At 41.1% G+C, this 16,019-nt stretch overlaps 1 non-coding gene across 1 annotated transcript; it reads left to right on the plus strand.

The window, feature by feature from the left end:
- The first annotated feature begins 15,526 nt into the window (after nt 1-15,526).
- LOC130958707 (small nucleolar RNA R71) lies at nt 15,527-15,634 on the plus strand. The gene has a single exon (XR_009077815.1). It is a non-coding gene; the product is annotated as a small nucleolar RNA R71 (small nucleolar RNA).
- Nucleotides 15,635-16,019: the final 385 nt, after the last annotated feature.

The following is a 16,019-nucleotide window of genomic DNA, read 5'->3' on the forward strand; positions in this document are numbered from 1 at the left end:
TAAAATTCAAAATTCAAAAATTTTTATTTTTCTAACTTTTTTTTAAAACCTACTTTTTCGAAAATCTTACATTAAAAATTCAATTTTCTATTTCAAAATATTTCCACTTTCTTTTATTTAATTTCGTTTTTATTTTAAAAAAAAAAAAAAAATTTATATTTTCCAACTACTTTTTCGATTTTTTTTCTTTTTATTTATTCTATTTTTATTTATTCCATCACCATATTTCAAACTATAAATTCTCAACTTGTATTCAATCATGGAAGCAAGTAGGAATGAACAGTCCAAGAGGACTCTGGGGTCATATGCTAACCCCACTACTGCTTCATATGGGAGTAGTATCTGTATACCCTCCATTGGAGTTAGTAGCTTTGAGCTGAATCCTCAGCTCATTATCATGGTGCAGCAAAACTGTCAGTACTCTGGTCTTCCACATGAAGAACCTACAGAGTTTCTGGCACAATTTCTGCAAATTGCTGATACAGTACATGATAAGGAAGTGGATCAGGATATCTACAGATTACTACTGTTTCCATTTGCTGTAAAAGATCAAGCTAAGAGGTGGTTAAATAACCAGCCTAAGAACAGCATAAAAACATGGAAACAGCTGTCAGAAAAATTCCTGAATCACTATTTCCCTCCCAAACGGATGACACAGCTAAGGCTAAACATCCAAGGCTTCAAACAAGGAGATAATGAATCCCTTTATGATGCTTGGGAGAGATACAGAGAGATGCTAAGAAAATGCCCCTCTGAAATGTTTTCAGAATGGGTGCAATTAGACATCTTCTACTATGGGCTTACAGAAAAAGCTCAGATTTCTCTAGACCACTCAGCTGGTGGATCTATACACATGAGAAAAACAATTGAAGAAGCTCAAGAGCTTATTGATACAGTTGCCAGAAATCAACATATGTATCTAAGCAGTGAATCTTCTAAGAAAGGAGGAGCTAAAACAGTAACTGCAGAACTCGGTCCGGTGGATCAGGCTAGTGAATTTAATCAGCAATTAGACTTTCTAACTCAGCAGCTAGCCGAATTCAAGGAGATATTACAGGAAACAAGAATGGCAAACAGGAACATGGAAGTGCAATTAAAGCAAACAGAAAAATGACTGTCAAAACAAATAGTAGAAGAATGCCAAGCAGTTCAATTAAGAAGTGGGAAAACATTAAATACCTCACTTCAAAGCAGCAAGAAGCAAGGACATGAACGAATAGCTAATCAAAATCCCTCTGAGGACAAGCAGAGCCCAGAAAGGGATAAAGCTGGCGCTGAACGCCCAGACCATGCTGATTCCTGGCGTTCAACGCCAGAAACAAGCTTGAATCTGGCGTTGGACGCCCAAAAGGAGCATGGTTCTGGCGTTCAAACGCCAGTAACAAGCAAGGAAGTGGTGTCTAACGCCACTCCAGCTCCTACCTCTGGCATTCAAATGCCAGTAGGGAATCAGTCACATACAAGTGCTGATAACAAGGCTTCCCAACCCACTTCTGTAGGTAATAAACCTGCAGCAACTAAGGTTGAGGAATACAGAGCCAAAATGCCTTATCCTCAAAAACTCCGCCAAGCGGAACAAGATAAGCAATTTGCCCGCTTTGCAGACTATCTCAGGACTCTTGAAATAAAGATTCCGTTTGCAGAAGCACTTGAGCAAATACCCTCTTATGCTAAGTTCATGAAAGAGATCTTAAGTCATAAGAAGGATTGGAGGGAGACTGAAAAGGTTTACCTCACTGAAGAATGCAGTGCAGTCATTCTAAAAAGCTTACCTGAGAAGCTTAAAGATCCTGGGAGCTTTATGATACCATGCACATTAGAAGGTAATTGCACCAAGCAAGCTTTATGTGACCTTGGGGCAAGTATCAACCTAATACCTGCATCTACTATCAGAAAGCTTGGTTTAACTGAAGAAATCAAACCAACCAGGATATGTCTTCAACTTGCTGATGGCTCCATTAAATACCCATCAGGCGTGATTGAAGACATGATTGTCAGGGTTGGGCCATTTGCCTTTCCTACTGACTTTGTGGTGCTGGAAATGGAGGAGCACAAGAGTGCAACTCTCATTCTAGGAAGACCTTTCCTAGCAACTGGCCGAACCCTCATTGATGTCCAAAAAGGGGAAGTAACCTTGAGATTCAATGAGGAGGAATTCAAGTTGAATGTGGTCAAAGCCATGCAACATCCAGACACCCCAAATGACTGCATGAGTGTTGACATGATTGATTCTCTGGTAAGAGAGGTCAATATGGCTGAGAGTCTCGAATCAGAGCTAGAGGACATCTTTAAAGATGTTCAGCCTGATTTGGAGGAGTCAGAGAAGATAATAGAACCTCTGAAAATCCCTCAGGAAGAGGAGAAACCTCCAAAACCCGAGCTCAAACCATTACCACCATTCCTGAAATATGCATTTCTGGGAGAAGGTGAAACCTTTCCTGTAATTATAAGCTCTACCTTGGAGCCACAGGAAGAGGAAGCACTAATTCAAGTGCTAAGGACGCACAAGACAGCTCTTGGGTGGTCCATTAGTGATCTTAAGGGCATTAGCCCAGCCAGGTGCATGCACAAAATCTTGTTGGAAGATGACGCCAAGCCAGTGGTTCAACCACAAAGGCGGCTGAATCCAGCTATGAAAGAAGTGGTGCAGAAAGAGGTCACTAAATTACTAGAGGCTGGGATTATTTATCCTATTTCTGACAGCCCCTGGGTGAGCCCTGTCCAAGTTGTCCCTAAGAAAGGAGGCATGACAGTAGTTCACAATGAAAAAATGAACTGGTTCCTACAAGGACAGTTACAGGGTGGCGTATGTGTATTGATTATAGAAGGCTCAATACAGCCACCAGAAAGGATCATTTTCCTTTACCATTCATAGACCAGATGCTAGAAAGACTAGCAGGTCATGAATACTACTGCTTTCTGGATGGATATTCAGGTTATAATCAAATTGCAGTAGATCCCCAGGATCAAGAGAAAACGGCATTCACATGCCCTTCTGGAGTATTTGCATACAGAAGGATGCCATTTGGCTTATGCAATGCACCTGCAACCTTTCAGAGGTGCATGCTCTCAATTTTCTCTGATATGGTGGAAAAATTCCTGGAAGTCTTCATGGATGACTTTTCAGTATTTGGAGACTCATTCAGCTCCTGCCTTAACCATTTAGCACTTGTTCTGAAAAGATGCCAAGAGACTAACCTGGTTTTAAACTGGGAAAAATGTCACTTTATGGTGACTGAAGGAATTGTCCTTGGGCACAAAATTTCGAACAAGGGGATAGAGGTGGACCAAGCTAAGGTAGAAGTAATTGAAAAATTACCACCACCTGCTAATGTTAAGGCAATCAGAAGTTTTCTGGGACATGCAGGGTTTTATAGGAGGTTTATAAAGGATTTTTCAAAAATCGCCAAACCTCTGAGCAACCTGCTAGCTGCAGACATGCCCTTTATCTTTGATGAGGAGTGTCTGCAGGCATTTGAAACTCTGAAAACTAAATTGGTCACAGCACCAATCATCTCTGCACCAGACTGGACATTACCATTTGAACTAATGTGTGATGCCAGTGACCATGCCATTGGTGCAGTGTTGGGGCAAAGGCATGACAAGCTTCTGCATGTCATTTACTATGCCAGCCGTGTGCTAAATGATGCACAGAAGAATTACACAACCACAGAAAAAGAGCTACTTGCAGTGGTTTACGCCATTGACAAATTCAGATCCTACTTAGTAGGATCAAAAGTGATTGTGTACACTGATCATGCTGCTCTTAAATATCTACTCACAAAGCAAGATTCAAAACCCAGACTCATCAGATGGGTGCTGCTTCTGCAAGAGTTTGATATAGAAATAAGAGACAGAAAAGGGACAGAAAATCAAGTAGCAGATCACCTGTCCCGAATAGAACCATTGGAAGGGGCGTCCCTCCCTCTCACTGAAATTTCTGAAACCTTTCCGGATGAGCAATTACTAGCCGTCCAGGAAGTGCCATGGTTTGCAGACATTGCAAACTACAAGGCAGTGAGATTCATACCCAAGGAGTACAGTAAGGTGCAATCAAAGAAATTAATCACAGATGCAAAATACTATCTCTGGGATGAACCATATCTCTTTAAGAGATGTGCAGACGGAGTAATCCGTAGATGTGTGCCTAAAGAAGAAGCACAGAAGATCCTTTGGCATTGCCATGGATCACAGTATGGAGGACATTTTGGAAGTGAACGAACAGCCACAAGAGTCCTCCAGAGTGGCTTCTACTGGCCTACTCTCTATAAAGATTCCCGAGCATTTGTGCTTAACTGTGATAGTTGCCAGAGATCAGGCAACCTGCCCCACAGTTATGCTATGCCTCAACAAGGAATCTTGGAAATTGAGTTGTTTGATGTATGGGGTATTGACTTCATGGGACCTTTCCCACCATCATACTCAAACACCTATATTCTGGTGGCAGTGGATTATGTATCCAAATGGGTGGAGGCTATTGCAACACCCACTAATGACACTAAAACAGTGTTAAATTCCTCCAGAAACATATCTTCAGCAGATTTGGTATCCCCAGAGTGTTAATCAGTGATGGGGGTACTCATTTCTGTAATAAGCAGCTCTACTCTGCTCTAGTCCGTTATGGAGTCAACCACAGGGTGGCTACTCCATATCACCCACAGACTAATGGGCAGGCAGAAGTCTCAAATAGAGAACTTAAAAGAATCCTGGAACGGACTGTAATTAACCGCAGAAAGGATTGGGCAAGAAGCTTGGATGATGCTCTGTGGGCATACAGAACAGCATTCAAGACCCCTATAGGGACCTCTCCATACCAGCTTGTGTATGGAAAGGCGTGTCACTTGCCAGTGGAACTGGAACACAAGGCCTACTGGGCAACCAGATTCCTGAACCTTGATGCCAAATTAGCTGGAGAAAAACGATTGCTCCAGTTAAATGAGCTAGAAGAGTTTAGACTCAATGCTTTTGAAAATGCAAAAATTTACAAGGAAAAAGCAAAAAATGGCATGATAAGAAATTGTCATCCAGAGTCTTTAAACCAGGGCAGAAAGTTCTGCTATTTAACTCTAGGCTCAAATTATTCCCCGGGAAATTAAAATCCCGGTGGAGAGGTCCATATGTAATTACAAGTGTATCACCATATGGCTACATAGAGCTTCAAGATAATGACTCTAACAAAAAGTTCATTGTCAATGGACAAAGAGTTAAACATTATCTTGAAGGCAATTTTGAGCAAGAATGCTCAAGACTGAGACTTAATTGAAGAATCAGTGATAGTCCAGCTAATGACATTAAAGAAGCGCTTGCTGGGAGGCAACCCAGCCATATACAAAGTTTAATTACTAATTAAATAAATTTTCTTTCTTTACAGGTTTAGGTCTAAGTATCTTCAAAGGTGAAATAACAAATTAATTGAAGTCCCAAGAGTTACAGAGAAATTTGGAAGTTCACTGGCATGAAAAAGCCAGTAAGAAACACTTTGGGCGTTAAACGCCCAAAAGAAGCACCCACTGGGCGTTTAACGCCAGTGAGGGTAGCCTTCTGGGCGTTAAACGCCAGAAAGGAGCATCTTCTGGGCGTTAAACGCCAGAAAGATGCACCTTCTGGGCGTTTAACGCCAACCTGCTAGCATTCTGGGCGTTTAGAAAAACGCCCAGTAAAGAAGGACTTCCTGGCGTTCAACGCCAGAAAGAAGCATCACATGGGCGTTGAACGCCCAGGAGAAGCATCACATGGGCGTTAAACGCCCAAACCATGCACCATGTGGGCGTTTAACGCCAGGATGGTGGGAGGAGGTACAATTTCGTTTTTCTTTATATTTTTTCCAAATTTTATGTTTCAATTCATGATTTCTTGCATCAACATATTTCAAATTATCATCTCTCATCCCAAATTTGAGTTCTAAAAATCCTAATTTCTAATATCCCTTTTTCAAAATATCAAAGGTATCTTAATCCATAAAGGACAAATTAATTTTCAATCCAATCAAACTCTTTTAAAAATTTGTTTTCAAAACTCAATTATCTTTTTTAAAAAAATATCTTTTTCAAAATTAAATTTTTCAGATTTGTCTTTTAAATTCTTATTCATATCTTTCTCTTTTAAAAATTATATCTTTTTCTAATCATATCTTTTATCTTATCTCTTTCTTATTTTTCGAAAAATAACCCACCCCCCCTCCCTATATCTTGTGTTCGGCGCCCTCCTCATCATCCAAACTGCTCTCCTCCTATCCCTCTTCTTCCTTCTCTTTTTGCTTGAGGACAAGCAAAGCTCTAAGTTTGGTGTGGATATCCGTGATCATCAAATTCATGGCCCCAAGAGGAAAACAACCCACCCAAAAGGGCAAGAAAGAAAGCGCTCCAAAGCCACTTTGGAATCAAGGGAAGTTCTTATCTAAAGAACATTCAGATCATTATTATAAAATAATGAGTCACAGATCAGTGATCCCGGAAGTCAGATTTGATTTGAAAGAAGATGAATATCCGGAGATCCAAGAGCAAATCAGAAACAGGCATTGGGAAATTCTGGCCAATCCTGAAACAAAAGTGGGAAGAAACATGGTTCAAGAGTTCTATGCTAATCTATGGCAGACAGAAAGGCAAAGAATCGTTGGAGCTGCTATCTTTGATCATAAAACTGTGGTCAGAGGAAAGATCATTCATACCAATCCTGACAGGATCAGGGAGATATTCAAGATTCCTCAACTAAAAGACGACCCAGACTCCTTTAATAGGAGAATGATGAGGGTCAATAAAGGATTGGACAGGATCTTGGAAGATATATGCGTTCCTGGAGCCAAGTGGACTACCAGCACAACTGGCGACCCAGTTCAACTAAAAAGGGAGGATCTAAAACCAGTAGCCAGAGGCTGGCTGGATTTCGTAGGGCGTTCCATATTGCCCACCAGCAACCGTTCTGAAGTAACCATCAAAAGAGCTGTCATGATTCACTGCATCATGTTGGGAAAAGAGGTAGAAGTCCATCAACTGATCTCATGCGAGCTATACAAAGTAGCAAACAGGAACTCTAAAGACGCCAGATTGGCCTATCCAAGCTTAATTTCTATGCTCTGCAAAGATGCCGGAGTGAAGATGGGAATAACAGAGTACATCCCAGTTGAAAAGCCAATTACTGGAATATCAATGGTCAGACAGCAACAAGATGATTCAACCAGGAAGAGAGCACAAGAAGCTCTCCCAGAATTGCCTCAATTCGAATATTGGGAACATCTTGAAGCCTCTATTTCCAGATTGCAAGAAGCTATGGATCAAATAAAGGAAGAACAGAATAATCAAAGTAGCATGCTTTGCAAACTGCTCAAAGAACAGGAGGAGCAAGGGCGTGATCTAAGGGAGCTGAAGCGCCAAAAATTAATCCTTGAACAACACCCCAGAGATTAGAAGAACACGTCCTTCCTCAAAACAAAAGGTTGCTGAGTTCCAATTTTCCTGCTTTAATTTAGTGATAGCATTTTTTTTTATTATTTGAAATTCACCTTAGGAGATATTTAGTAGTAATTAGTATGTCTATTTTGATTTTATTTCCAATTAAGCTATAGTTTATTTTTCTCATCATCATCAGGCATGAATAAAGTAGTAGATTTTATTTTAGAATAAAGAAGTAATCTATATTTTTTGAGTTCTTAATAATAAAATTTATAATTAATTATATGTGGTGGCAATACTTTTTGTTCTCTGAATGAATGCTTGAACAGTGCATAAATTGTATTTTGAATTTGATGAATATTGGCTCCTGAAAGGATGAGGAACACGAAAAATATTATTGATAATCTGAAAAATCATGAAATTGATTCTTGAAGCAAGAAAAAGCAGTCAAAAAAAAAAATATATATATATATATATATAATTACAATCAAAAGGAATAAAAGCCAAGCAGCCCTTAAAACCAAAAGGCAAGGGTAAAAAGGATCCAAGGCTTTGAGCATCAATGGATAGGAGGGCCCAAGGAAATAAAATCCAGGCCTAAGCGGCTAAATCAAGCTGTCCCTAACCATGTGCTTGTGTCATGAAGGTCCAAGTGAAAAGCTTGAGACTGAGTGGTTAAAGTCGTGATCCAAAGCAAAAGAGTGTGCTTAAGAGCTCTGGACACCACTGACTGGGGACTCTAGCAAAGCTGAGTCACAATCTGAAAAGGTTCACCCAGTTATGTGTCTGTGGCATTTATGTATCCGGTGGTAATACTGGAAGACAAAGTGCTTAGGGCCACGGCCAAGACTCATAAATAGCTGTGTTCAAGAATCAACATACTACACTAGGAGAGTCAATAATACTATCTGAATTCTGAGTTCCTAAGGATGCCAATTATTCTGAAATTCTAAAGATACAGGGAGATGCCAAAACTGTTCAGAGACAAAAAGCTACAAGCCCCGCTCATCTAATAAGAATCTGAGCTTCATTTAAAACTCTAAAATATATATTACTTCTTAATTTCTGTTAGAACCTATTTTATTCATCTAGTTGCTTGAGGACAAGCAACAGTTTAAGTTTGGTGTTGTGATGAGCGGATATTTTGTACGCTTTTTGGGGGTAATTTCATGTAGATTTTAGCATGTTTCAGTTAGTTTTTAGTAAAATAATATTAGTTTTTAGGCAAAAATCATATTTCTGGACTTTACTATGAGTGTGTGTATTTTTCTGTGATTTCAGGTATTTTCTGGCTGAAATTGAGGGAGTTGAGCAAAAATCTGACTTAGGCTGAAAAAGGACTGCTGATGCTGTTGGATCCTGACCTCCCTGCACTCGAAATGGATTTTCTGGAGCTACAGGAGTCCAATTGGCGCGCTCTCAACGGCGTTGGAAAGTAGACATCCAGGGCTTTCCAGCAATATATAATAGTCCATACTTTGCGCAAGGATAGACGACGTAACTTGGCGTTGAACGCCAAGTACATGCTGCTGTCTGGAGTTAAACGCCAGAAAAACGTCATGATCCGGAGTTGAACGCCCAAAACACGTCAAAACCTGGAGTTTGACGCCAAGAAAGGCCTTTACACGTGGAAAGCTTTAGTCTCAGCCCCAGCACACACCAAGTGGGCCCCAGAAGTGGATTTCTGCACCAATTATCTTAGTTTACTCATATTCTGTAAACCTAGGTTACTAGTTTACTATTTAAACAACTTTTACAGACTTATCTTGTACCTCATGCTATTTTCAGATCTGAATTACATACTTTGTGACGGCATGAGTCTCTAAACTCCATTGTTGGGGGTGAGGAGCTCTGCAGCGTCTCGATGATTTAATACAATTCCTTTGTTTTCCATTCAAACACGCTTGTTCTTATCTAAGATGTTTATTCGCGCTTAACTGTGGAGAAGGTGATGATCCGTGACACTCATCACCTTCCTCAACCCATGAACGTGTGCCTGACAACCACCTCCATTCTACATCAGATTGAATGAATATCTCTTAGATTCCCCAACAGAATCTTCGTGGTATAAGCTGGATTGATGGCGGCATTCATGAGAATCCGGAAAGTCTAAACCTTGTCTGTGGTATTCCGAGTAGGATTCCGGGATTGAATGACTGTGACGTGCTTCAAACTTTAACCTGCTGGGCGTTAGTGACAGACGCAAAAGAGGGATTCTATTCCAGTAGGAGCGGGAACCAACCGGTGATTGGCCGTACTGTGACAGAGTGCGTGCATAGCTTTCACTGCGAGGATGGGAAGTAGCCACTGACAACGGTGACACCCTACATAGAGCTTGCCATGGAAGGAACCTGCGTGTGAGAAGAGGATTTCAAGGAAGAGTTGAAGTCAGAGGACAAAGCATCTCCAAAACTCCAACATATTTCCCAGTGCTGCAAATCAAAGTAACATTGTTCCCTCTTTTATGAAATCCAGTAATTTCACTTTTAATCCAAATTAATCCTTGTTGACATCCTAACTAAGATTAATAAAATAAATATTGATTGCTTCAAACCAATAATCTCTGTGGATTCGACCCTTACTCACGTAAGGTATTACTTGGACGACCCAGTACACTTGCTGGTCAGTTGAACGGAATTGTGCTCTGAGCAAGTAATCAGTTAGTTAAATTAGTTCTCTTTGGCACATGCCAAGGAGCCATTAATTAAGGAACACAATTTCGTCCACCAGTCACGGATCATCACATTCATCAAGTTGAAGAACAAGTGATATCTTAGAACAAGAACAAGCGGAATTGAATAGAAGAACAATAGTAATTGCATTAATACTCGAGGTACAGCAGAGCTCCACACCTTAATCTATGGTGTGTAGAAACTCCACCGTTGAAAATACATAAGAACAAGGTCTAGGCATGGCCGAATGGCCAACCTCTCAATGATCTAAGATAGCCTAAGAACAAAGATAGCTACCAAGATGTCTAAATACAATAGTAAAAGGTCCTACTTATAGAGAACTAGTAGCCTAGGGTGTACAGAGATGAATAATTGACATAAAAATCCACTTCCGGGCCCACTTGGTGTGTGCTTGGGCTGAGCATTGAAGCATTTTCGTGCAGAGACTCTTCTTGGAGTTAAACGCCAGCTTTTGTGCTAGTTTGGGCGTTTAACTCCCACTTTGGTGCCAGTTCCGGCGTTTAACGCTGGAAATTCTGAAGGTGACTTTGAACGCCGGTTTGGGCCATCAAATCTTGGGCAAAGTATGGACTATTATATATTTCTGGAAAGCCCAGGATGTCTACTTTCCAACGCCGTTGAGAGCGCGCCAATTGGGCTTCTGTAGCTCCAGAAAATCCACTTCGAGTGCAGGGAGGTCAGAATCCAACAGCATCTGCAGTCCTTTTCAGTCTCTGAATCAGATTTTTGCTCAGGTCCATCAATTTCAGCCAGAAAATACCTGAAATCACAGAAAAACACACAAACTCATAGTAAAGTCCAGAAAAGTGAATTTTAACTAAAAATTAATAAAAATATACTAAAAACTAACTAAATCATACTAAAAACATACTAAAAACAATGCCAAAAAGCGTACAAATTATCCGCTCATCACAACACCAAACTTAAATTGTTGCTTGTCCCCAAGCAACTTTTTATCAAATAAGATAAAAGAAAAGAATATGCAATGAATTCCAAAAACATCTATGAAGATCAGTATTAATTAGATGAGCGGGGCTTTTAGCTTTTTGCCTCTGAACAATTTTGGCATCTCACTCTATCCTTTGAAATTCAGAATGATTGGCTTCTTTAGGAACTCAGAATCCAGATAGTGTTATTGATTCTCCTAGTTAAGTATGATGATTCTTGAACACAGCTACTTTATGAGTCTTGGCCGTGGCCCAAAGCACTCTGTCTTCCAGTATTACCACCGGATACATACATGCCACAGACACATAATTGGGTGAACCTTTTCAGATTGTGACCCAGCTTTGCTAGAGTCCCCAATTAGAGGTGTCCAGGGTTCTTAAGCACACTCTTTTTGCCTTGGATCACAAATTTATTTCTTTCTTTTTTTCTTTCTCTTTTTTTTTTTTTGCATTCACTGCTTTTTCTTGCTTCAAGAATCATTTTTATGATTTTTCAGATCCTCAGTAACATGTTTCCTTTTTCATCATTCTTTCAAGAGCCAACATTCATGAACCACAAATTCCAAAGACATATGCACTGTTTAAGCATGCATTCAGAAAACAAAAGTGTTGCCACCACATCAAAATAATTAATCTGTTATAAAATTCAAAATTCATGCAATTCTTCTCTTTTTCAATTAAGAACATTGTTTATTTAAGAAAGGTGATGGATTCATAGGACATTCATAACTTTAAGGCATAGACACTAAGACACTAATGATCATAAGACACAAACATGGATAAACATAATTAAAGAACGGGTCCACCTCAGTGATGGCAGCTTGTTCTTCCTCTTGAAGGTCTTATGGAGTGCTTGAGCTCCTCAATGTCTCTTCCTTGTTTTTGTTGCTCCTCTCTCATGATTCTTTGATCTTCTCTAATTTCATGGAGGAGGATGGAATGTTCTTGGTGCTCCACCCTTAGTTGTCCCATGTTGGAACTCAATTCTCCTAGGGAGGTGTTCAGTTGCTCCCAATAGTCTTGTGGAGGAAAGTGCATCCCTTGAGGCATCTCAGGGATCTCATGATGAGAGAGGTCTCTTGTTTGCTCCATCCTTTTCTTAGTGATGGGCTTATCCTCATCAATGGGGGTGTCTCCTTCTATGTCAACTCCAACTGAATAACAGAGGTGACAAATGAGGTGAGGAAAGGCTAACCTTGCCAAGGTGGAGGACTTGTCCGCCACCTTATAGAGTTCTTGGGCTATAACCTCATGAACTTCCACTTCTTCTCCAATCATGATGCTATGAATCATGATGGCCCGGTCTAGAGTAACTTCGGACCGGTTGCTAGTGGGAATGATTGAGCGTTGGATAAACTCCAACCATCCTCTAGCCACGGACTTGAGGTCATGCCTTCTTAGTTGAACCGGCTTCCCTCTTGAATCTCTCTTCCATTGGGCGCCCTCTTCACAAATGTCAGTGAGGACTTGGTCCAACCTTTGATCAAAGTTGACCCTTCTAGTGTAAGGATGTTCATCTCCTTGCATCATAGGCAAGTTGAATGCCAACCTTACATTTTCCGGACTAAAATCCAAGTATTTTCCCCGAACTATAGTAAGCCAATTCTTTGGATCCGGGTTCACACATTGATCATGGTTCTTGGTGATCCATGCATTGGCATAGAACTCTTGAACCATTAAGATTCCGACTTGTTGAATGGGGTTGGTAAGAACTTCCCATCCTCTTCTTCGGATCTCATGTCGGATCTCCGGACATTCACTCTTTTTGAGTGAAAAGGGGACCTCGGGGATCACCTTCTTCAAGGCCACAACTTCATAGAAGTGGTCTTGATGCACCCTTGAGATGAATATCTCTATCTCCCATGACTCGGAGGTGGAAGCTTTTGCCTTCCCTTTCCTCTTTCTAGAGGTTTCTCCGATCTTGGATGCCATAAATGGTTATGGAAAAATAAAAAGCAATGCTTTTACCACACCAAACTTAAAAGGTTTGCTCGTCCTCGAGCAAATGAAGAAAGAAGAGAGTAGAAGAAGAAGAAATGAGGAAGAAGGGAATGGCTTTGTGTTCGGCCAATGAGAGGGGAGAAGTGGTGTTTAGGGTGTGTGAAAATGAAGGGGTGAGGAAGGGTTTATATAGGAGAGGGGGGCTCATGGTTCGGTCATGTATGGGTGGGTTTGAGAGGGAAAGTGGTTTGAATTTGAAGGGTGAGGTAGGTGGGGTTTTATGAAGGATGGATGTGAGTGGTGAAGAGAAGGATGGGATTTGATAGGTGAAGGGTTTTTGGGGAAGAGGTGTTGAGGTGATTGGTGAATGGGTGAAGAAGAGAGAGAGTGGTGGGGTTGGTGGGGATCCTGTAGGGTCCACAAATCCTGAGGTGTCAAGGAAAAGTCATCCCTGCACCTGATGGCATGTAAAAATGCGTTTTGAGCCAATTCTGGCGTTAAGCGCCGGGCTGGTGCCTATTTCTGGCGTTTAACGCCAGGTTCTTGCCCTTTCCTGGCGTTTAATGCCAGTCTGGTGCCCCTTTCTGGCGTTAAACGCCCAGAATGGTGCCAGACTGGGTGTTAAACGCCCATCTGCTAGCCTTACTGGCGTTTAAACGCCAGTAGGTTCTTCCTCCAGGGTGTACTGTTTTTCTTCCTGTTTTTCATTCTGTTTTTGCTTTTTCAATTGATTTTGTGACTTCTCATGATCATCAACCTACAGAAAACATAAAATAACAAAAGAAAATAGATAAAATATATCATTGGGTTGCCTCCCAACAAGCGCTTCTTTAATGTCAGTAGCTTGACAGAGGGCTCTCATGGAGCCTCACAGATACTCAGAGCAATGTTGGAACCTCCCAACACCAAACTTAGAGTTTGAATGTGGGGGTTCAACACCAAACTTAGAGTTTGGTTGTGGCCTCCCAACACCAAACTTAGAGTTTGACTGTGGGGGCTCTGTTTGGCTCTGATTTGAGAGAAGCTCTTCATGCTTCCTCTCCATGGTGACAGAGGGATATCCTTGAGCCTTAAACACAAAGGATTCTTCATTAACTTGAATGATCAGTTCACCTCCATCAACATCAATCACAGCCTTTGCTGTGGCTAGGAAGGGTCTGCCAAGGATGATAGATTCATCCATGCACTTTCCAGTCTCTAGGACTATGAAATCAGCAGGGATGCAATGGTCTTCAACTTTCACCAGAACATCCTCTACAAGTCCATAAGCTTGTTTTCTTGAATTGTCTGCCATCTCTAGTGAGATTCTTGCAGCTTGTACCTCAAAGATCCCTAGCTTCTCCATTACAGAGAGAGGCATGAGGTTTACACTTGACCCTAAGTCACACAGAGCCTTCTTGAAGGTCAATGTGCCTATGGTACAAGGTATGGAGAACTTCCCAGGGTCCTGCCTCTTTTGAGGTAATTTCTCCCTAGACAAGTCATCCAATTCTTTGGTGAGCAAAGGAGGTTCGTTCTCCCAAGTCTCATTTCCAAATAACTTGTCATTTAGCTTCATGATTGCTCCAAGGTATGTAGCAACTTGCTCTTCAGTGACATACTCTTCCTCTTCAGAAGAAGAATACTCATCAGAGCTCATGAATGGCAGAGGTAAGTCCAATGGAATCTCTATGGTCTCATTTTGAGCCTCAGATTCCCATGGTTCCTCATTAGGGAACTCATTGGAGGCTAGTGCACGCCCATTGAGGTCTTCCTCAGTGGCGTTCACTTCCTCTCCTTCCTCTCCAAATTCGGCCATGTTGATGGCCTTGCACTCTCCTTTTGGATTTTCTTCTGTATTGCTTGGAAAAGTACTAGGAGGGAGTTCAGTAATTTTCTTGCTCAGCTGTCCCACTTGTGCCTCCAAATTCCTAATGGAGGACCTTGTTTCAGTCATAAAACTTTGAGTGGTTTTGATTAGATCAGAGACCATGGTTGCTAAGTCAGAGTGGTTCTGCTTAGAATTCTCTGTCTGTTGCTGAGAAGATGATGGAAAAGGCTTGCCATTGCTAAACCTGTTTCTTCCACCATTATTGTTGTTGAAACCTTGTTGAGGTCTCTGTTGATCCTTCCATGAGAAATTTGGATGATTTCTCCATGAAGAATTATAGGTGTTTCCATAGGGTTCTCCTAGGTAATTCACCTCTTCCATTGAAGGGTTCTCAGGATCATAGGCTTCTTCTTCAGATGAAGCTTCCTTAGTACTGCTTGGTGCATTTTGCATTCCAGACAGACTTTGAGAAATCAAATTGACTTGTTGAGTCAATATCTTGTTCTGAGCCAGAATGGCATTCAGAGTATCAATCTCAAGAACTCCTTTCTTCTGATTAGTCCCATTGTTCACAGGATTCCTTTCAGAAGTGTACATGAATTGGTTATTTGCAACCATTTCAATTAGTTCTTGAGCTTCTGTAGGCGTCTTCTTCAAATGAAGAGATCCTTCAGCAGAGCTATCCAAAGACATCTTGGACAGTTCAGAGAGACCATCATAGAAAATACCTATGATGCTCCATTCAGAAAGCATATCAGAGGGGCACTTTCTGATTAATTGTTTGTATCTTTTCCAAGCTTCATAGAGGGATTCTCCATCCTTCTGTCTGAAGGTTTGGACTTCCACTCTAAGCTTACTCAATTTTTGAGGTGGAAAGAACTTTGCCAAGAAGGCATTGACTAGCTTTTCCCATGAGTCCAGGCTTTCTTTAGGTTGAGAGTCCAACCATGTCCTAGCTCTGTCTCTTACAGCAAAAGGGAATAGCATAAGTCTGTAGACCTCAGGGTCAACCCCATTAGTCTTGACAGTGTCACAGATTTGCAAGAATTCAGCTAAGAACTGATGAGGATCTTCCAATGGAAGTCCATGGAACTTGCAATTCTGTTGCATTAGAGAAACTAATTGAGGCTTAAGCTCAAAGTTGTTTGCTCCAATGGCAGGGATAGAGATGCTTCTCCCATAGAAGTCGGGAGTAGGTGCAGTAAAGTCACCCAGCACCTTCCTTGCATTGTTGGCATTG

This window comes from Arachis stenosperma, chromosome 10, assembly GCF_014773155.1.
Source record: "Arachis stenosperma cultivar V10309 chromosome 10, arast.V10309.gnm1.PFL2, whole genome shotgun sequence".
Taxonomy (NCBI): Eukaryota; Viridiplantae; Streptophyta; class Magnoliopsida; order Fabales; family Fabaceae; genus Arachis; species Arachis stenosperma.